We start from the raw sequence: 22060 nt of genomic DNA, 5'->3' as shown, positions 1-22060 counted from the left end.
ACATACCTTACCAGTACAACAATAATGATGAGTTCACTAATTGATTATTAAGTAGACTAGCCGTGCATATAAGAGCCACGTATTCATAGTGTATTAAAATAATACTTTAAGGGTAATGGTATGATGCAGAACACAAGTGACTTTACGAATGAGATTTCAAATAGATAGAAACGTTTGATTCTGTAATCAAACTGTTTAAAATCATGATTCGCAGCGAGGAGGGAGGTTAATCGTTAAATGATTATAAACAAGTGATCCACTTGATCTGTCTGAATCAAATGCAGTACGGGAAATATTAATCTTTATTTGTTGCTTCAATGATTGAACCTTGGTTCGGCATACCAGAGGTATTCATAATCAACGTTTTTGGGTTAGATCGCGTTATTTATAAATGTGTCGTAACCCTCCACCACCCGACACGGCCAATCAGCAAAAAAGTGTCACGTTGACAAAAGACATAGTTCACTGCTTTAGCCCACCGGTGTGTTGAAGTGTGAAACCACAACATTTACAATTTTTGAGTACGACTTTTCGCTGGTAATTGCGATTTAAATCTCAGCGGAAATTACAAAGAAACCCAAAGACAGCAATACTTGGAGTAACATTCCATCCCGGGCGTCTCGACAGGCCCCTTCCGATCTTCATCCCATCCGCGGGCACCCCCACCTACAATACGACAAAGGCCAGCCACCGCAACGCCCACCGCCCCGCGCCCCTTTCTCCACCGTCGCCACCATTCACCCTCGCAACGCTCCTTTGCATCGCCCTTCCCCCCCGTGTCCGGGCGTTCCTCGCCTGCACACCTCAGTAGGCCAGTTAAATACACACGGCCACCCCTCACCGTCCCTTCCCCATACCCACGAGTCCTCCCTACCCCACTCCGAGTAGGGGCCACCTCCACTTTACGCCCACGGCCCTGTGTCCCAACCTTGCCCGGTCCACTTCCATCACCCTTTCCAGCAACCTCCTCGCCCATTGACATACCCCCCACATGCAGCACAGAGGACCCGTCCAGCTCCTTTCTGCGCGCCCCCCACAAAGCCTCCTTCGTCGCACCTATTACGGCCCACGCCCGGTCTCTGTCTCCCTCCCCCACCCCCCTCAAGGCACCCCACAATGTCCTGCTCAGTCACCTGCGCCGGGTAGTACCAGTTCAGCAGCGGGCCGTTCCTCCTCCATACCTCCCGCGCAAAGGGGCACCTCACCATTTCGTGTACCGCATCCTCATCCTTGCCGTAACCTCTCGGGCATTTGGGGGAGTTTGCTAATTGGCGGGCGAACATGAAGCTCCTTGTCCCTAGCCTATCCCGCACCGCCAACCATGACAAGTCTCTTTGATCCTTCGTGAGTGCCTTTGCGGTGGTCTTCCATACTTGCCGGTGTACTGCTCTCTTTACCCCTGCCACCTCGCAGGCCTCCCCTTTATTCACTTCTGCCATCACTTTCTTGGGGGTCCATGGGCCCCTTTCCTGGTGCAAGCCATACTCCTTTATGTAATCCCCCACCACCGTATGTAGCCATCCCTGTAGCCAGGCCAGAGGCGTGCCCCTCGTGAGCTGGGACATCCCGAGCCCCCTCATTAACCACTTCAGACGGTACCTCAAGTAGCAGGCTACCTTCCCCCGGGGTGCTTCGGAGTAGAACAGCCTCAGCGAGTTGCACACAAAGGTTGAGTGCAGGACCTGCACCACATCTGGGGCCCCCCTCCCCCCGTTCTCTACACGTTTGCACATCGCTACCCTCTTTACCCTATCCATCCCCCCCCCCAGATGAACCTAAATAATGCTGACATCAGGCTCCTTATCTCCCTCTTGCCTGGTGGGTATACATATGCTAGATAATTAAGGGTCGGCATCACCTCCGTCCTCACTACCATGATCCTTCCATCGACAGCTTCCTCCCTGCCCACCTTCGCAGCTGCTCCCTCACCTGTCCTATCTTCCTTCCCCAGTTCCTCTCCGCTGACTTCTCTCGACAGAAGTCTATACCTAATATCCTGACCTCCTCTGTCCTCATCTCCAGCTCTGATGGCCGCCCCTCGAACAGTCTCGAGTCTCCAAAGACCATCAGCACACTTTCCTTGGCGTTTTACCTTCAAACCAGAGGCCCATCCGAATCGTCTCGTCTCTTCCCCGGCCCCCCATACCGATGCCACTTCCCTGCAGAGGATGACCACGTCGTCCATGTACAGCACTACCTTCCCCTGTTCCTTGTCCCCTGGGACTGTCACTCCCCTGATCCCCTGGCTATTCCGTATCGCCTCTGCGAGAGGTTCCATGCCCATTACGAACAGCACCGGGGACATCGGGCAACCTTGCCTTACCCCCGACTCCACTAAGATCGTCTCTGAGAGTTCTCCGTTCACCATCACCCTGGTCCTGAGTCCTTGGTATATGTGTAATATCTCAATTACGGCGGGAGACGAGTTGACGGGGCAGCACTTGTTTATTAACACTAATACAACAGTAACAGGTACAGCCGAGATACAGCCTACGCTACGTGTGCCTAACTCGGCTACGGTCCCAGGCCCTCCGGCTACGTGCTTCCTAGGGGAGGCTATCGGACCCGTCCTAGCCAGGGTACGGGTCTCGACCTCTGGGTCCCACAGCCCGGCCCTTACAAGGACGTCAGGCCGTGAATCCCAAGGTCTCGCCTCTGAGCCACACAGAGTCCCGGCCCTTACAAGGGCAGCGGGACTAGGGGTCTCGGGGCCCTATCTCTTGCTCCGTCTTCTGTCTTCACTGGTTGATGACTCCCCGAGCGCTGCTGCGCATCGCCTTACATAGCCCTCCGCGCCAGGGGGCGGGGCCTATGCGGACCGCAATGTGGACACCTGCCTGCGGACCGTGATGTAGCCACCCACTACGCGCTGTCTCACGATCCTCCCCGCCAGCACGTACCACCTCTACATATGCATCTCACCCATTCCACCAGGGGCCCCCGCACTCCCATTTTGTCTAGCACTGCAACGACGTACTCGTGTGAGAGCCGATCGAATGCCTTTTCCAGGTCCAGACTTAGGAGCCCCAGGGGGCATCCTCTCTCTCCCTCCACCTCGATCGCCTCCCGCAGTAGCACCAGTGAGTCTGAGATCTTTCGTCCCGGCACCGCGCATGTTTGGTCGGGCTCGACCACCTCTCCCACCACCCTCCCCAAGCGTGTCGCGACTATCTTTGCCATGATCTTATAATCTGAGTTCAGAAGCGTAATTGGCCTCCAGTTTCACAAATCTCTCTGGTCCCCCTTCCCCTTATACATTAGTGTGATGAGCCCCTCACTCATGTCTTTTGGCACCAGACCGCCCTCCAGCGTCTCCCTGCACATTTGCAGCATATCCTCCTTCAACAAATCCCAAAAAGTGATGTAGAATTCCGCCGGGATTCCATCTAGTCCCGGTGTCCTGTTCCTGTTTTGCCTTCTCACTGCCTCCCCCACTTCCCCCATCTGGATCCTCTCTTTCAGCCCCTCTGGGTTCCTAACTTCATGTCTCAGCTCTCCCAGCAGAGCCTCCCGCATCCCCTTATCCGTTTCCTTCCTCCCATACAACTCCCCATAGTAATCCCTCGCTATCTCTATCATTCCCTCAGTTGTTACCTGCCTGCCTCTAGTCGGGCCCACCAATTCCTTAATAGTGTTATCTCCTAATGATAGGTTTTTACCCTTTCAACTGGTACAAAAACTGACACCTTTATACAACGCATCATGTTTGCAATAACCACAACACAAGCAGTCAAAATGCAAACAAAAAAGAAACAACTCTGATAATGATATGCACTGTCCTTGAAGTTGATTGGTCCACACCCAAGACAGCTTTTCTTAGAGCCTAGTCTCCATTGGTGTTGGACCAGATGACGCCAAAAGGCGTACAACTCAAAAACAGCGTACTATCAGAGTATTGAGAGCTCGGGGTAAGCATTTACACTGAGACCTCCGTTACCAGTGGCAAAATATAATGATAGGTTTTTACCCTTTCAACTGGTATAAAAACTGACACCTTTATACAAGGCATCATGTTTGCAATAACCACAACACAAGCAGTCAAAATGCAAACAAAAAGAAACAACTCTGATAATGATATGCACTGTCCTTCAAGTTGATTGGTCCACACCCGAGACAGATTTGCATTTTGACTGCTTGTGTTGTGGTTATTGCAAACATGATGCCTTGTATAAAGGTGTCAGTTTTTGTACCAGTTGAAAGGGTAAAAACCTATCAGTTTGCCACTGGTAAAGGAGGTCTCATAGTGGTGTTATCTCCTGTCCTGCATTTCTTAAAGAAGTATCTCGTACACTTTTCCCCCTCTTCCATTGCCCTGACCCTGGCCCTGTATGCCAGCTGCCTGGCTCTCCTCTATAATACCGAGGATAGCCTCCCCTTCAACCTCTCTATGTCCTCGCCCACGGGGAACCCCAGCTCCATTAATCTGTACTTCTTCTCGATCCTGGCATTCCATAACTGCAGCTCCCTCTTCACGCTCCTCCCCCTGCTATATGTCTGGAAGAGAGCCTTTATCCTGCCCTTCACCATACTCCACCACTCAACCCTCGTGGCGAAGCATTCCTGGAGGGTCGTCCAGTCTTTGTACCGCTTTACGAAGTCCTCCACCACCTTTCCGTCTGCCAACAGGCTCACATTCATCTTCCAGGTCCCCTTCCCTATTTTCAGGCCGCCTGGAATGCCGAGTTTTGCCTTAACAAATTGTGGTCTGAAAGGGGGAAAGGTTCCAAATCTGCCCCTTCCACCCTCACATCGGCAGACACAAAAAGGAAGTCTATTCGCGATTGCGTTCCACCGCCCTTATTCGACCACGTATATCCTGGTCTCATCAGGTGCATCTTTCTGAAGGCATCCGTCATTTCAAAGTCCTCCATCAACTCTTTCAGCTTCCGGGAGGATGGGTTAAGCTTCCTCCTCGCGGCAACCGATAACAAGTCTGTCAGGTGCAATGGACAATTAAAATCGCCCCCCATTATGATTTGCCGTCTCGTGGCCAGCAGGGTCGCCACGTTATTCCACATGTCCATCCTTCCTGCACATGTCGTGGGGGCGTACACATTTATCAGTCTCAGTTCCGCATCCCCATAAGATACGTCCACATAGTGGAGACGTCCCGGGATCACCTCTTGGGACCCCGTTATTTGTATACCCCTCCTGCCTAGGAGGGTAACCACCCCTGTGCATCGGTTTTCATTGCCCCCTGACCAGAAGTAGTACCCGTCCCAGCCCTCCAACAGCTCCTCCCGGCCCAGTGTATATGGTAGGTGACATTCTTGGAGGAAGAACACCTCCCTCTTAGTAGCCTGCAGCAGTTGCATTATCGCTCCTCTCCTCCCATTTCTCTTCAAACTTCTCACATTCACGGACGCCACGGTAAGTTCCATGTCGGGATGTGTCTCAGTCCGACTCCGCCCTCTCCGCTCGCCCTCCGTAACAGCTTTCGTTCGCCAGCTCCCGCAGCTTCATCTTGCCCCTTGTTCTCCAGGGTTTCCCCCTGCGCCGGCTCCCCACCATTTCCTCCATCCCCTCCCTCGAGGCCTCTGTGTCCGGCAAGGAGTCCAAGGGTTCAGCGCTGCCTGAAGGGGCGACTCTTTTTGGGGCTCTGTAGCTTCCTTTTCCTTCCGGTTGGTCCCTCCCATGTCTCGCTGCCACCTTCCTCCTGCTGTCGTTCCCCTTTTCCTTCATCCTCCTCCACCGCCTCCGCCCAGTCTTCCACGGTCGTCTCGGAGATGCTGCTCATGCCGTCGCTCCCCCCGCCAGCCCCCCCTCCTGCTCGCTCGATGTCGATTCCTTTCTTTCCGCGGGCCTCTCCCCTTCTCCCGCTCCGCCCGTCGCCGGTGGCCGCTGCTGGGCCACCTCCCCTCGCTTCTCCCTCTCCAATTCCCTATCCGGCCCCAGTCTGGTCCCGCCCCCCTCCTCATCCCCCGCCCCCCCCCCCCCATACGCCCTAACCCTGTTGGCATACGATTCCGGACAGTTTCTGTATAGATGTTCTCTGCTACCGCAGAGATTACATTGTGCCGGGACACTGCACTCTTCCACCACGTGGTCCAGTGCCTTGCATCTATAGCAGACCCTCGCCTCGCACGCTGCGGCCAGGTGTCCGCATCCCCCACACCTCCTACACAGTTTGGGCTGTCCCGCATATGCAACATCCCCGGTTGCCTCCTATATTCAGGGCACTCTGGATGTGTCTCAGAGTCGTCCCCCCCCTCTGTCTTCAGCCGCACCCTCCATTGTCTAGCCCCTGTCCATATCCCCACCGAATCCCTCACCTTCTTACAGCCCGACAGTACCAAGCAATGCTGTCTCAACCAGACCTCCACTTCATGGTCGTGTAGAGCTTCATTATATAGGAAGACAGTCACCACCTTCGTATCCAGCTCCGATAGCAGCTGCAACTTAATTGATGCCAGCGGTTTCTCCTCTGCCTTCTCCTCGAAGCGGGTCAAGAATCTCTGTAGCAGGGGGCTTGAGTTGAAACTGACATCAAAAGCCCTCCTTCCCGGCAGGGTTATCAAGCAGTACAGGTCTGTTGGCTCTATTTGTAACAGGCCCATCACTATTGACCGTACAAAGGTCGCCCGGTCGATGGTCACCTCCGCCACCTCGTCCTTCATCGCCACTCTGACGCAGTTATGTCGTCTGACGTGAGGTGGTGTTAGGCTCGCCCCTGCCCCGCCTCGCCACCCCTCCGCTCGTTCCCGGGGCCTCCCAGCCCCCACCGGTCCAGCGTCCACTGCCACCTTCTCCCCCCAGGCCTCCCACAGCCCCAGGGTTGCTGGCATCTCCCTGGCCTCGTCCCCCACCCTCCGCTCGGGGGCACCTGCCCCCCTGCCCCCCGGCACCATATCTCTTCCTCCTCGGCCCCCCTCGCCCACCCCATCAGCTCCCGCCCTCCCCTCCATTTCCGCCACCCGCCCCCTCTGCCGTGCCTCCGCCACCCTCCTCTCAACCCCTCGCCGTGCCTCCCTCTCACCTCCTGCCGCTGGCAGATCAGCCTGGTTGCTCCAGTCCCCCCCGGCCCCACAGGTGGTGTCGGTGGCCCTCTGCTCTCTCCGCGTCTCCGTCTTGCCTCCTGCAATCGTCATCTGGCCAACTCGGTCGTCCCGGGCTCCCTCAGCAGTGCAGATGGCGTCCATTGCTCTTGGCGCTCGCCCTGCCTCCTTTTCGTCTGCTGCGACCGCTAGCTGGGCGGCTCGGTCGTCCCGGTCTCTCTAGGCAACTGGGGTAGCACCCGTGGCCCTCGACTCTCGCCATGTCCCCTCCTCGTCCGCTGCGACTTCCATCTCGACGCTCCAGCAGTCCCAGCCTCTTGGTAGCGTGGTCATCCCTGGCCTCACGGCCTGGGCCCTCGCAGGCCTCGGAGCTGGTGGTTAAGTCTCGCGGGTGATCGCCGGGGCGATAGCAGCTTGAGGTCCGGACGGGCTGGAAGGATCACCTAAGTGCTCCTGGTGTCTCCCCTGGCAAGCCAGGATAGTTGCGTATTTAAATTTTTTATTTCATTTCAGTCAGTACGGCCAAGAAAAGAACAGACAAAAGTATAGGAGAACACATGACCGTAACCGGAGCAAAGCATTCTTTTTACAGCAGATACACCGAGAATGCCGCGGTAGAGTTCCCCTCTTTCACACCCTTTAAGCAAAAAAAAGGCAAGAACCACCGTCGCAAAGGAGGGGGGGGGGGGTACGTTCATCCACCCATTGTCGTCGGGGGGGAGGGGGAGTCGTTCAGAATTCAACCGATCCCGCACGGGGGTGGCGGCCATCGCCATTTCGCGTTTGTGGCACGCCTGCCCTTCGTCTCCCGCTCCACCCCCACCACCCTTTCCAACAGCCCCCTGGCTAGGTGGCATACCCTGAGGGGCGACATATAGGTGCTTTTGACCAGCTTCTGGCGGGCCGTCCACAGGGCCTCTTTTATGGCACCTATGACGGTCCACGCCTGAGCCCAAACCTCGCCCGCCCTCTGTCTGAACCTCCCCAAATTATATCACACTGTTGTCTTTACGGGGCAGAAATGGGACAGCAGAGGCCGGCATAACTCCCACACCTCCTGGGCAAATGGGCACTGTATGAGGGCGTGAGAAGTGTTCTCACTCAGGCTACAGCCTTTCGGGCAATCAGGAGAGTGGGCCATTCTACGGGAACACATAAACTGTCTGCATTCCAGCCTGTCCCATGCCGCCAGCCAGGAAAAATCCCGCTGTCTTTTCGTCAGGGCTGCCGATGTTACGTTCTTCCAAATTTGTCGGTGCCCAGCACCCCGTGCACCTGGCACCACTGTACAGATCTGCTTTTTGGAGATTTCCGCCAGGACTTCCCTGGGGACCCAGGACCCCCGTGTCCGGACCGGCTCGTACTTCGTAACGTATTCGTTCACCGCAGTGCACAACCACCCCTGGGGCCAAGCCAGGGGGGTGCCGCGCTTTAACGAAGCCATGCCTAGCCGCCGCAGGAGCCACACCAGCCTGTACTGTACGAAATACGAGGCTTTCACCTGGAGGCTGCTGGAGAAGTACAGGCACAGGGTGACGCAGACAAAAATCGTGTCAAGAATGCACGCGACGTTCGGGGCCCCCCTCCCACCGTTCTCGGCACGTTTATACATTATTTCCCGTTTAACCCGGTCCATCCCATTCCCCCAGATGAACCTGAAGAACAGGCGCTCCATTCTTTTCGCCATTTGCGCGCCCGGCGGGAAAACGTAGGCCAAGTAGATGAGTGCCGGGAGGATTTCTACCCTCAGGACCAATATTCTGCCTTCCATTGAGAGGCACCTGTCTGCCCAACCAGCCAGCCTGACCTTCACCCTACTCTCCTTTCCCTTCCAATTCTTTGTCGCCGAGTCTTCCCTGTAGAATGTGACCCCCAGGATTTTGATCCCCTCCTCCTGGACTGTTATACCTGGAGGGCGACCCTCGAATAACCTGGGGTCGCCGAATATCATCATCTAACTTTTCCTTACGTTGACCTTAGATCCCGAGACCAAGAAGAATTCATCCGCGAGTCGTAGGGTCTCCCATACCGAAGAGACGTCCCCACAGAAAATGACGACATCGTCCATATACATGGCGATTTTTGCCGGTTCAGTGCACCCTGGCATGCACAACCCCTCTAATCTGCCGACTTCTTCTGACAGCCTGGGCGAAAGGCTCCATGCACAGTATGAACAGCACTGGATACATCGGACACCCTTGTCTTACGCCGGACTCAATTGGGAAGCCCTCCGATAGGACCCCATTAATTAGCAGGCTGGCTGCGAGGTTGTGATATAGTTTCCTGATCCAATCGATCAGCCGTTTCCCCACCCCCATACGCCCCAGGACCGCGAACAAATAATCATGTGAGATGCTATCGAAGGCTTTTTCTGATCTAAACTTAGCAGTCCCAATGAGTTACCCCTCTCCAGTGTGACTTCCACTAAGGCGCTGCGACCTGAACGCAGCGCCTTAGACCGCTCGGCCATCCTGACTGTGGCCTGGTGTCACTAGAGGATAATTTTAATCCATTCTCAGCAATCGATCCACGTGGTTCATGTGAAATAAACATTCCAATTATTTATCTAAGCAAAAACACTTCCTCATCACAAGTGATTCAAGCGAAACAATACCCACCATTTTTGGACAACCTAGTTGTCATTTAGACGGATGCATGATCCTAGAAGGAGGGAATTCCAATATTTACTCAGAAACATCCGTGAAGAATATTCATAACCAAGATGCATTTGATCAAGGAAATCCAGTGATTCTTACTCATGTTTAATTGAGGGTATTGCTGAATCTTGTTGCCAAATTGAATCGAATTTATACTGCTGGTGTCATGTATGGTATGAAGCGTACATTTGGACTTCGTGCAGCGCTGGTCTATGTCCTGTGTGAGACAATGGTTCACGGAAAAAGATATCACAGAACTGATTCACGTAACATCATCAAGTTACTTCATATCCACACCAGGGGGGCCGCACTATCTGACCTGCCCTACAACAGGAAGACAATTGGTTGTATAACAGTCATAGCAGTATTATTAATTTTCATTTTACATGTTTTTATGCCGACCCCTTGCATACCAACGTGATTTTTTGCATTGTGTTTCCCTCCATACAAAATATGTAATGCTCTCAATCACTCTTTGTGTGTGACTTTTGTTTTTCTCATTTATATTCACCAAACTTTCCTGCCTTGTTCCATTATCGAATATTTCTCAATTCTATTGCGATAGCTAAGCTTCATTGAAATCACAAAACAGAAAATTGTTGTTAATTCACAAAAGAGCTTCATGCTGTCAGAAGTGGGATTCGAACCCACGCCTCCAGGGGAGACTGCGACCTAAACGCAGCGCCTTAGACCGCTCGGCCATCCTGACTGTGCCATGGTGTCACTTGAGGCTAATTTTAATCCATTCTCAGCAATCGATCCACGTGGTTCATGTGAAATAAACATTCCAATTATTTATCTAAGCAAGAACACTTCCTCATCACAAGTGATTCAAGCGAAACAATACCCACCATTTTTTGACAACCTAGTTGTCATTTAGACGGATGCATGATCCTAGAAGGAGGGAATTCCAATATTTACTCAGAAACATCCGTGAAGAATATTCATAACCAAGATGCATTTGATCAAGGAAATCCAGTGATTCTTACTCATGTTTAATTGAGGGTATTGCTGAATCGTATCGCCAAATTGAATCGAAATTATACTGCTGGTGTCATGCATGGTATGAAGCGTACATTTGGACTTCGTGCAGCGCTGGTCTATGCCCTTTGTGAGACAATGGTTCACGGAAAAAGATATCACAGAACTGATTCACGTAACATCATCAAGTTATTCATATCCACACCAGGGGGGCCGCACTATCTGACCTGCCCTACAACAGGAAGACAATTGGTTGTATGACAGTCATAGCAGTATTATTAATTTTCATTTTACATGTTTTTATGCCGACCCCTTGCATACCAACGTGATTTTTTGCATTGTGTTTCCCTCCATACAAAATATGTAATGCTCTCACTCACTCTTTGTGTGTGACTTTTGTTTTTCTCATATTTATATTCACCAAACTTTCCTGCCTTGTTCCATTATCGAATATTTCTCAATTCAATTGCGATAGCTAAGCTTCATTGAAATCACACAACAGAAAATGGTTGTTAATTCACAAAAGAGCATAATGCTGTCAGGAGTGGGATTCGAACCCACGCCTCCATGGGAGACTGCGACCTGAACGCAGCGCCTTAGACCGCTCGGCCATCCTGACTGTGGCATGGTGTCACTAGAGGCTAATTTTAATCCATTCTCAGCAATCGATCCACGTGGTTCATGTGAAATAAACATTCCAATTATTTATCTAAGCAAGAACACTTCCTCATCACAAGTGATTCAAGCGAAACAATACTCACCATTTTTGGACAACCTAGTTGTCATTTAGACGGATGCATGATCCTAGAAGGAGGGAATTCCAATATTTACTCAGAAACATCCGTGAAGAATATTCATAACCAAGATGCATTTGATCAAGGAAATCCAGTGATTCTTACTCATGTTTAATTGAGGGTATTGCTGAATCGTATCGCCAAATTTAATCGAAATTATACTGCTGGTGTCATGCATGGTATGAAGCGTACATTTGGACTTCGTGCAGCGCTGGTCTATGCCCTTTGTGAGACAATGGTTGACGGAAAAATATATCACAGAACTGATTCACGTAACATCATCAAGTTACTTCATATCCACACCAGGGGGGCCGCACTATCCGACCTGCCCTACAACAGGAAGACAATTGGTTGTATAACAGTCATAGCAGTATTATTTATTTTCATTTTACATGTTTTTATGCCGACCCCTTGCATACCAACGTGATTTTTTGCATTGTGTTTCCCTCCATACGAAATTTGTAATGCTCTCACTCACTCTTTGTGTGTGACTTTTGTTTTTCTCATATTTATATTCACCAAACTTTCCTGCCTTGTTCCATTATCGAATATTTCTCAATTCAATTGCGATAGCTAAGCTTCATTGAAATCACACAACAGAAAATGGTTGTTAATTCACAAAAGAGCATCATGCTGTCAGAAGTGGGATTCGAACCCACGCCTCCAGGGGAGACTGCGACCTGAACGCAGCACCTTAGACCGCTCGGCCCTCCTGACTGTGGCATGGTGTCACTAGAGGATAATTTTAATCCATTCTCAGCAATCGATCCACGTGGTTCATGTGAAATAAACATTCCAATTATTTATCTAAGCAAGAACACTTCCTCATCACAAGTGATTCAAGCGAAACAATACCCACCATTTTTGGACAACCTAGTTGTCATTTAGACGGATGCATGATCCTAGAAGGAGGGAATTCCAATATTTACTCAGAAACATCCGTGAAGAATATTCATAACCAAGATGCATTTGATCAAGGAAATCCAGTGATTCTTACTCATGTTTAATTGAGGGTATTGCTGAATCGTATCGCCAAATTGAATAGAAATTATACTGCTGGTGTCATGCATGGTATGAAGCGTACATTTGGACTTCGTGCAGCGCTGGTCTATGCCCTTTCTGAGACAATGGTTGACGGAAAAAGATATCACAGAACTGATTCACGTAACATCATCAAGTTATTCATATCCACACCAGGGGGGCCGCACTATCTGACCTGCCCTACAACAGGAAGACAATTGGTTGTATAACAGTCATAGCAGTATTATTACTTTTCATTTTACATGTTTTTATGCCGACCCCTTGCATACCAACGTGATTTTTTGCATTGTGTTTCCCTCCATACAAAATATGTAATGCTCTCAATCACTCTTTGTGTGTGACTTTTGTTTTTCTCATATTTATATCCACCAAACTTCCCTGCCTTGTTCCATTATCGAATATTTCTCAATTCTATTGCGATAGCTAAGCTTCATTGAAATCACAAAACAGAAAATGGTTGTTAATTCACAAAAGAGCATCATGCTGGCAGAAGTGGGATTCGAACCCACGCCTCCAGGGGAGACTGCGACCTGAACGCAGCGCCTTAGACCGCTCGGCCATCCTGACTGTGGTATGGTGTCACTAGAGGCTAATTTTAATCCATTTTCAGCAATCGATCCACGTGGTTCATGTGAAATAAACATTCCAATTATTTATCTAAGCAAGAACACTTCCTCATCACAAGTGATTCAAGCGAAACAATACCCACCATTTTTGGACAACCTAGTTGTCATTTAGACGGATGCATGATCCTAGAAGGAGGGAATTCCAATATTTACTCAGAAACATCCGTGAAGAATATTCATAACCAAGATGCATTTGATCAAGGAAATCCAGTGATTCTTACTCATGTTTAATTGAGGATATTGCTGAATCGTATCGCCAAATTGAATCGAAATGATACTGCTGGTGTCATGCATGGTATGAAGCGTACATTTGGACTTCGTGCAGCGCTGGTCTATGCCCTTTCTGAGACAATGGTTGACGGAAAAAGATATCACAGAACTGATTCACGTAACATCATCAAGTTATTCATATCCACACCAGGGGGGCCGCACTATCTGACCTGCCCTACAACAGGAAGACAATTGGTTGTATAACAGTCATAGCAGTATTATTAATTTTCATTTTACATGTTTTTATGCCGACCCCTTGCATACCAACGTGATTTTTTGCATTGTGTTTCCCTCCATACAAAATATGTAATGCTCTCAATCACTCTTTGTGTGTGACTTTTGTTTTTCTCATATTTATATCCACCAAACTTTCTTGCCTTGTTCCATTATCGAATATTTCTCAATTCTATTGCGATAGCTAAGTTTCATTGAAATCACAAAACAGAAAATTGTTGTTAATTCACAAAAGAGCATCATGCTGTCAGAAGCGGGATTCGAACCCACGCCTCCAGGGGAGACTGCGACCTGAACGCAGCGCCTTAGACCGCTCGGCCATCCTGACTGTGGCATGGTGTCACTAGAGGCTAATTTTAATCCATTCTCAGCAATCGATCCACGTGGTTCATGTGAAACAAACATTCCAATTATTTATCTAAGCAAGAACACTTCCTCATCACAAGTGATTCAAGCGAAACAATACCCACCATTTTTGGACAACCTAGTTGTCATTTAGACGGATGCATGATCCTAGAAGGAGGGAATTCCAATATTTACTCAGAAACATCCGTGAAGAATATTCATAACCAAGATGCATTTGATCAAGGAAATCCAGTGATTCTTACTCATGTTTAATTGAGGGTATTGCTGAATCGTATCGCCAAATTGAATCAAAATTATACTGCTGGTGTCATGCATGGTATGAAGCGTACATTTGGACTTCGTGCAGCGCTGGTCTATGCCCTTTGTGAGACAATGGTTGACGGAAAAAGATATCACAGAACTGATTCACGTAACATCATCAAGTTATTCATATCCACACCAGGGGGGCCGCACTATCTGACCTGCCCTACAACAGGAAGACAATTGGTTGTATAACAGTCATAGCAGTATTATTAATTTTCATTTTACATGTTTTTATGCCGACCCCTTGCATACCAACGTGATTTTTTGCATTGTGTTTCCCTCCATACAAAATATGTAATGCTCTCAATCACTCTTTGTGTGTGACTTTTGATTTTCTCATATTTATATTCACCAAACTTTCCTGCCTTGTTCCATTATCGAATATTTCTCAATTCTATTGCGATAGCTAAGCTTCATTGAAATCACAAAACAGAAAATGGTTGTTAATTCACAAAAGAGCATCATGCTGTCAGAAGTGGGATTCGAACCCACGCCTCCAGGGGAGACTGCGACCTGAACGCAGCGCCTTAGACCGCTCGGCCATCCTGACTGTGGCATGGTGTCACTAGAGGCTAATTTTAATCCATTCTCAGCAATCGATCCACGTGGTTCATGTGAAACAAACATTCCAATTATTTATCTAAGCAAGAACACTTCCTCATCACAAGTGATTCAAGCGAAACAATACCCACCATTTTTGGACAACCTAGTTGTCATTTAGACGGATGCATGATCCTAGAAGGAGGGAATTCCAATATTTACTCAGAAACATCCGTGAAGAATATTCATAACCAAGATGCATTTGATCAAGGAAATCCAGTGATTCTTACTCATGTTTAATTGAGGGTATTGCTGAATCGTATCGCCAAATTAAATCGAAATTATACTGCTGGTGTCATGCATGGTATGAAGCGTACATTTGGACTTCGTGCAGCGCTGGTCTATGCCCTTTGTGAGACAATGGTTGACGGAAAAAGATATCACAGAACTGATTCACGTAACATCATCAAGTTATTCATATCCACACCAGGGGGGCCGCACTCTCCGACCTGCCCTACAACAGGAAGACAATTGGTTGTATAACAGTCATAGCAGTATTATTACTTTTCATTTTACATGTTTTTATGCCGACCCCTTGCATACCAACGTGATTTTTTGCATTGTGTTTCCCTCCATACAAAATATGTAATGCTCTCAATCACTCTTTGTGTGTGACTTTTGTTTTTCTCATATTTATATTTACCAAACTTTCCTGCCTTGTTCCATTATCGAATATTTCTCAATTCTATTGCGATAGCTAAGCTTCATTGAAATCACAAAACAGAAAATTGTTGTTAATTCACAAAAGAGCATCATGCTGTCAGAAGTGGGATTCGAACCCACGCCTCCAGGGGAGACTGCGACCTGCACGCAGCACCTTAGACCGCTCGGCCCTCCTGACTGTGGCATGGTGTCACTAGAGGCTAATTTTAATCCATTCTCAGCAATCGATCCACGTGGTTCATGTGAAACAAACATTCCAATTATTTATCTAAGCAAGAACACTTCCTCATCACAAGTGATTCAAGCGAAACAATACCCACCATTTTTGGACAACCTAGTTGTCATTTAGACGGATGCATGATCCTAGAAGGAGGGAATTCCAATATTTACTCAGAAACATCCGTGAAGAATATTCATAACCAAGATGCATTTGATCAAGGAAATCCAGTGATTCTTACTCATGTTTAATTGAGGGTATTGCTGAATCGTATCGCCAAATTGAATCAAAATTATACTGCTGGTGTCATGCATGGTATGAAGCGTACATTTGGACTTCGTGCAGCGCTGGTCTATGCCCTTTGTGAGACAATGGTTGACGGAAAAAGATATCACAGAACTGATTCACGTAACATCATCAAGTTATTCATATCCACACCAGGGGGGCCGCACTATCTGACCTGCCCTACAACAGGAAGACAATTGGTTGTATAACAGTCATAGCAGTATTATTAATTTTCATTTTACATGTTTTTATGCCGACCCCTTGCATACCAACGTGATTTTTTGCATTGTGTTTCCCTCCATACAAAATATGTAATGCTCTCAATCACTCTTTGTGTGTGACTTTTGTTTTTCTCATATTTATATCCACCAAACTTCCCTGCCTTGTTCCATTATCGAATATTTCTCAATTCTATTGCGATAGCTAAGCTTCATTGAAATCACAAAACAGAAAATGGTTGTTAATTCACAAAAGAGCATCATGCTGTCAGAAGTGGGATTCGAACCCACGCCTCCAGGGGAGACTGCGACCTGCACGCAGCACCTTAGACCGCTCGGCCCTCCTGACTGTGGCATGGTGTCACTAGAGGCTAATTTTAATCCATTCTCAGCAATCGATCCACGTGGTTCATGTGAAACAAACATTCCAATTATTTATCTAAGCAAGAACACTTCCTCATCACAAGTGATTCAAGCGAAACAATACCCACCATTTTTGGACAACCTAGTTGTCATTTAGACGGATGCATGATCCTAGAAGGAGGGAATTCCAATATTTACTCAGAAACATCCGTGAAGAATATTCATAACCAAGATGCATTTGATCAAGGAAATCCAGTGATTCTTACTCATGTTTAATTGAGGGTATTGCTGAATCGTATCGCCAAATTGAATCAAAATTATACTGCTGGTGTCATGCATGGTATGAAGCGTACATTTGGACTTCGTGCAGCGCTGGTCTATGCCCTTTGTGAGACAATGGTTGACGGAAAAAGATATCACAGAACTGATTCACGTAACATCATCAAGTTATTCATATCCACACCAGGGGGGCCGCACTATCTGACCTGCCCTACAACAGGAAGACAATTGGTTGTATAACAGTCATAGCAGTATTATTAATTTTCATTTTACATGTTTTTATGCCGACCCCTTGCATACCAACGTGATTTTTTGCATTGTGTTTCCCTCCATACAAAATATGTAATGCTCTCAATCACTCTTTGTGTGTGACTTTTGTTTTTCTCATATTTATATCCACCAAACTTCCCTGCCTTGTTCCATTATCGAATATTTCTCAATTCTATTGCGATAGCTAAGCTTCATTGAAATCACAAAACAGAAAATGGTTGTTAATTCACAAAAGAGCATCATGCTGTCAGAAGTGGGATTCGAACCCACGCCTCCAGGGGAGACTGCGACCTGAACGCAGCGCCTTAGACCGCTCGGCCATCCTGACTGTGGTATGGTGTCACTAGAGGCTAATTTTAATCCATTTTCAGCAATCGATCCACGTGGTTCATGTGAAATAAACATTCCAATTATTTATCTAAGCAAGAACACTTCCTCATCACAAGTGATTCAAGCGAAACAATACCCACCATTTTTGGACAACCTAGTTGTCATTTAGACGGATGCATGATCCTAGAAGGAGGGAATTCCAATATTTACTCAGAAACATCCGTGAAGAATATTCATAACCAAGATGCATTTGATCAAGGAAATCCAGTGATTCTTACTCATGTTTAATTGAGGATATTGCTGAATCGTATCGCCAAATTGAATCGAAATTATACTGCTGGTGTCATGCATGGTATGAAGCGTACATTTGGACTTCGTGCAGCGCTGGTCTATGCCCTTTGTGAGACAATGGTTGACGGAAAAAGATATCACAGAACTGATTCACGTAACATCATCAAGTTATTCATATCCACACCAGGGGGGCCGCACTATCTGACCTGCCCTACAACAGGAAGACAATTGGTTGTATAACAGTCATAGCAGTATTATTAATTTTCATTTTACATGTTTTTATGCCGACCCCTTGCATACCAACGTGATTTTTTGCATTGTGTTTCCCTCCATACAAAATATGTAATGCTCTCAATCACTCTTTGTGTGTGACTTTTGATTTTCTCATATTTATATTTACCAAACTTTCCTGCCTTGTTCCATTATCGAATATTTCTCAATTCTATTGCGATAGCTAAGCTTCATTGAAATCACAAAACAGAAAATTGTTGTTAATTCACAAAAGAGCATCATGCTGTCAGAAGTGGGATTCGAACCCACGCCTCCAGGGGAGACTGCGACCTGAACGCAGCGCCTTAGACCGCTCGGCCATCCTGACTGTGGTATGGTGTCACTAGAGGCTAATTTTAATCCATTTTCAGCAATCGATCCACGTGGTTCATGTGAAATAAACATTCCAATTATTTATCTAAGCAAGAACACTTCCTCATCACAAGTGATTCAAGCGAAACAATACCCACCATTTTTGGACAACCTAGTTGTCATTTAGACGGATGCATGATCCTAGAAGGAGGGAATTCCAATATTTACTCAGAAACATCCGTGAAGAATATTCATAACCAAGATGCATTTGATCAAGGAAATCCAGTGATTCTTACTCATGTATAATTGAGGGTATTGCTGAATCGTATCGCCAAATTGAATCGAAATTATACTGCTGGTGTCATGCATGGTATGAAGCGTACATTTGGACTTCGTGCAGCGCTGGTCTATGCCCTTTCTGAGACAATGGTTGACGGAAAAAGATATCACAGAACTGATTCACGTAACATCATCAAGTTATTCATATCCACACCAGGGGGGCCGCACTATCTGACCTGCCCTACAACAGGAAGACAATTGGTTGTATAACAGTCATAGCAGTATTATTAATTTTCATTTTACATGTTTTTATGCCGACCCCTTGCATACCAACGTGATTTTTTGCATTGTGTTTCCCTCCATACAAAATATGTAATGCTCTCAATCACTCTTTGTGTGTGACTTTTGTTTTTCTCATATTTATATCCACCAAACTTTCTTGCCTTGTTCCATTATCGAATATTTCTCAATTCTATTGCGATAGCTAAGTTTCATTGAAATCACAAAACAGAAAATTGTTGTTAATTCACAAAAGAGCATCATGCTGTCAGAAGTGGGATTCGAACCCACGCCTCCAGGGGAGACTGCGACCTGAACGCAGCGCCTTAGACCGCTCGGCCATCCTGACTGTGGCATGGTGTCACTAGAGACTAATTTTAATCCATTCTCAGCAATCGATCCACGTGGTTCATGTGAAACAAACATTCCAATTATTTATCTAAGCAAGAACACTTCCTCATCACAAGTGATTCAAGCGAAACAATACCCACCATTTTTGGACAACCTAGTTGTCATTTAGACGGATGCATGATCCTAGAAGGAGGGAATTCCAATATTTACTCAGAAACATCCGTGAAGAATATTCATAACCAAGATGCATTTGATCAAGGAAATCCAGTGATTCTTACTCATGTTTAATTGAGGATATTGCTGAATCGTATCGCCAAATTGAATCGAAATTATACTGCTGGTGTCATGCATGGTATGAAGCGTACATTTGGACGTCGTGCAGCGCTGGTCTATGCCCTTTGTGAGACAATGGTTCACGGAAAAAGATATCACAGAACTGATTCACGTAATATCATCAAGTTACTTCATATCCACACCAGGGGGGCCGCACTATCCGACTTGCCCTACAACAGGAAGACAATTGGTTGTATAACAGTCATAGCAATATTATTAATTTTCATTTTACATGTTTTTATGCCGACCCCTTGCATACCAACGTGATTTTTTGCATTGTGTTTCCCTCCATACAAAATATGTAATGCTCTCAATCACTCTTTGTGTGTGACTTTTGATTTTCTCATATTTATATTTACCAAACTTTCCTGCCTTGTTCCATTATCGAATATTTCTCAATTCTATTGCGATAGCTAAGCTTCATTGAAATCACAAAACAGAAAATTGTTGTTAATTCACAAAAGTGCATCATGCTGTCAGAAGTGGGATTCGAACCCACGCATACCAGGGGAGACTGCGACCTGAACGCAGCACCTTAGACCGCTCGGCCCTCCTGACTGTGGCATGGTGTCACTAGAGGCTAATTTTAATCCATTCTCAGCAATCGATCCACGTGGTTCATGTGAAATAAACATTCCAATTATTTATCTAAGCAAGAACACTTCCTCATCACAAGTGATTCAAGCGAAACAATACCCACCATTTTTGGACAACCTAGTTGTCATTTAGACGGATGCATGATCCTAGAAGGAGGGAATTCCAATATTTACTCAGAAACATCCGTGAAGAATATTCATAACCAAGATGCATTTGATCAAGGAAATCCAGTGATTCTTACTCATGTTTAATTGAGGGTATTGCTGAATCGTATCGCCAAATTGAATCGAAATTATACTGCTGGTGTCATGCATGGTATGAAGCGTACATTTGGACTTCGTGCAGCGCTGGTCTATGCCCTTTCTGAGACAATGGTTGACGGAAAAAGATATCACAGAACTGATTCACGTAACATCATCAAGTTATTCATATCCACACCAGGGGGGCCGCACTATCTGACCTGCCCTACAACAGGAAGACAATTGGTTGTATAACAGTCATAGCAGTATTATTAATTTTCATTTTACATGTTTTTATGCCGACCCCTTGCATACCAACGTGATTTTTTGCATTGTGTTTCCCTCCATACAAAATATGTAATGCTCTCAATCACTCTTTGTGTGTGACTTTTGTTTTTCTCATATTTATATCCACCAAACTTTCTTGCCTTGTTCCATTATCGAATATTTCTCAATTCTATTGCGATAGCTAAGTTTCATTGAAATCACAAAACAGAAAATTGTTGTTAATTCACAAAAGAGCATCATGCTGTCAGAAGTGGGATTCGAACCCACGCCTCCAGGGGAGACTGCGACCTGAACGCAGCGCCTTAGACCGCTCGGCCATCCTGACTGTGGCATGGTGTCACTAGAGACTAATTTTAATCCATTCTCAGCAATCGATCCACGTGGTTCATGTGAAACAAACATTCCAATTATTTATCTAAGCAAGAACACTTCCTCATCACAAGTGATTCAAGCGAAACAATACCCACCATTTTTGGACAACCTAGTTGTCATTTAGACGGATGCATGATCCTAGAAGGAGGGAATTCCAATATTTACTCAGAAACATCCGTGAAGAATATTCATAACCAAGATGCATTTGATCAAGGAAATCCAGTGATTCTTACTCATGTTTAATTGAGGATATTGCTGAATCGTATCGCCAAATTGAATCGAAATTATACTGCTGGTGTCATGCATGGTATGAAGCGTACATTTGGACGTCGTGCAGCGCTGGTCTATGCCCTTTGTGAGACAATGGTTCACGGAAAAAGATATCACAGAACTGATTCACGTAATATCATCAAGTTACTTCATATCCACACCAGGGGGGCCGCACTATCCGACTTGCCCTACAACAGGAAGACAATTGGTTGTATAACAGTCATAGCAATATTATTAATTTTCATTTTACATGTTTTTATGCCGACCCCTTGCATACCAACGTGATTTTTTGCATTGTGTTTCCCTCCATACAAAATATGTAATGCTCTCAATCACTCTTTGTGTGTGACTTTTGATTTTCTCATATTTATATTTACCAAACTTTCCTGCCTTGTTCCATTATCGAATATTTCTCAATTCTATTGCGATAGCTAAGCTTCATTGAAATCACAAAACAGAAAATTGTTGTTAATTCACAAAAGTGCATCATGCTGTCAGAAGTGGGATTCGAACCCACGCCTACCAGGGGAGACTGCGACCTGAACGCAGCACCTTAGACCGCTCGGCCCTCCTGACTGTGGCATGGTGTCACTAGAGGCTAATTTTAATCCATTCTCAGCAATCGATCCACGTGGTTCATGTGAAATAAACATTCCAATTATTTATCTAAGCAAGAACACTTCCTCA

At 46.7% G+C, this 22060-nt stretch overlaps 9 non-coding genes across 9 annotated transcripts; all 9 read right to left on the bottom strand.

Moving 5' to 3' along the window:
- Positions 1-10278: 10278 nt before the first annotated feature.
- Positions 10279-10361, bottom strand: TRNAL-UAG (transfer RNA leucine (anticodon UAG)). The gene has a single exon. It is a non-coding gene; the product is annotated as a tRNA-Leu (tRNA).
- An 808-nt stretch (positions 10362-11169) lies between these two features.
- On the bottom strand, positions 11170-11252 carry TRNAL-CAG (transfer RNA leucine (anticodon CAG)). The gene has a single exon. It is a non-coding gene; the product is annotated as a tRNA-Leu (tRNA).
- Positions 11253-12952: 1700 nt separating this feature from the next.
- TRNAL-CAG (transfer RNA leucine (anticodon CAG)) lies at positions 12953-13035 on the bottom strand. Its single transcript has one exon. It is a non-coding gene; the product is annotated as a tRNA-Leu (tRNA).
- Positions 13036-13843: 808 nt separating this feature from the next.
- On the bottom strand, positions 13844-13926 carry TRNAL-CAG (transfer RNA leucine (anticodon CAG)). The gene has a single exon. It is a non-coding gene; the product is annotated as a tRNA-Leu (tRNA).
- Positions 13927-14734: 808 nt separating this feature from the next.
- Positions 14735-14817, bottom strand: TRNAL-CAG (transfer RNA leucine (anticodon CAG)). The gene has a single exon. It is a non-coding gene; the product is annotated as a tRNA-Leu (tRNA).
- A 2590-nt stretch (positions 14818-17407) lies between these two features.
- TRNAL-CAG (transfer RNA leucine (anticodon CAG)) lies at positions 17408-17490 on the bottom strand. The gene has a single exon. It is a non-coding gene; the product is annotated as a tRNA-Leu (tRNA).
- Positions 17491-18298: 808 nt separating this feature from the next.
- Positions 18299-18381, bottom strand: TRNAL-CAG (transfer RNA leucine (anticodon CAG)). The gene has a single exon. It is a non-coding gene; the product is annotated as a tRNA-Leu (tRNA).
- An 808-nt stretch (positions 18382-19189) lies between these two features.
- TRNAL-CAG (transfer RNA leucine (anticodon CAG)) lies at positions 19190-19272 on the bottom strand. The gene has a single exon. It is a non-coding gene; the product is annotated as a tRNA-Leu (tRNA).
- A 1701-nt stretch (positions 19273-20973) lies between these two features.
- On the bottom strand, positions 20974-21056 carry TRNAL-CAG (transfer RNA leucine (anticodon CAG)). Its single transcript has one exon. It is a non-coding gene; the product is annotated as a tRNA-Leu (tRNA).
- Positions 21057-22060: the final 1004 nt, after the last annotated feature.

The sequence above is a fragment of the Lampetra planeri genome, chromosome 24, assembly GCF_965212315.1.
Source record: "Lampetra planeri chromosome 24, kcLamPlan1.2.h2, whole genome shotgun sequence".
Lineage (NCBI taxonomy): Eukaryota > Metazoa > Chordata > Hyperoartia > Petromyzontiformes > Petromyzontidae > Lampetra > Lampetra planeri.
Note: the sequence above shows the minus strand (reverse complement) of the source record. Positions and strands in the feature narration are given on the sequence as shown.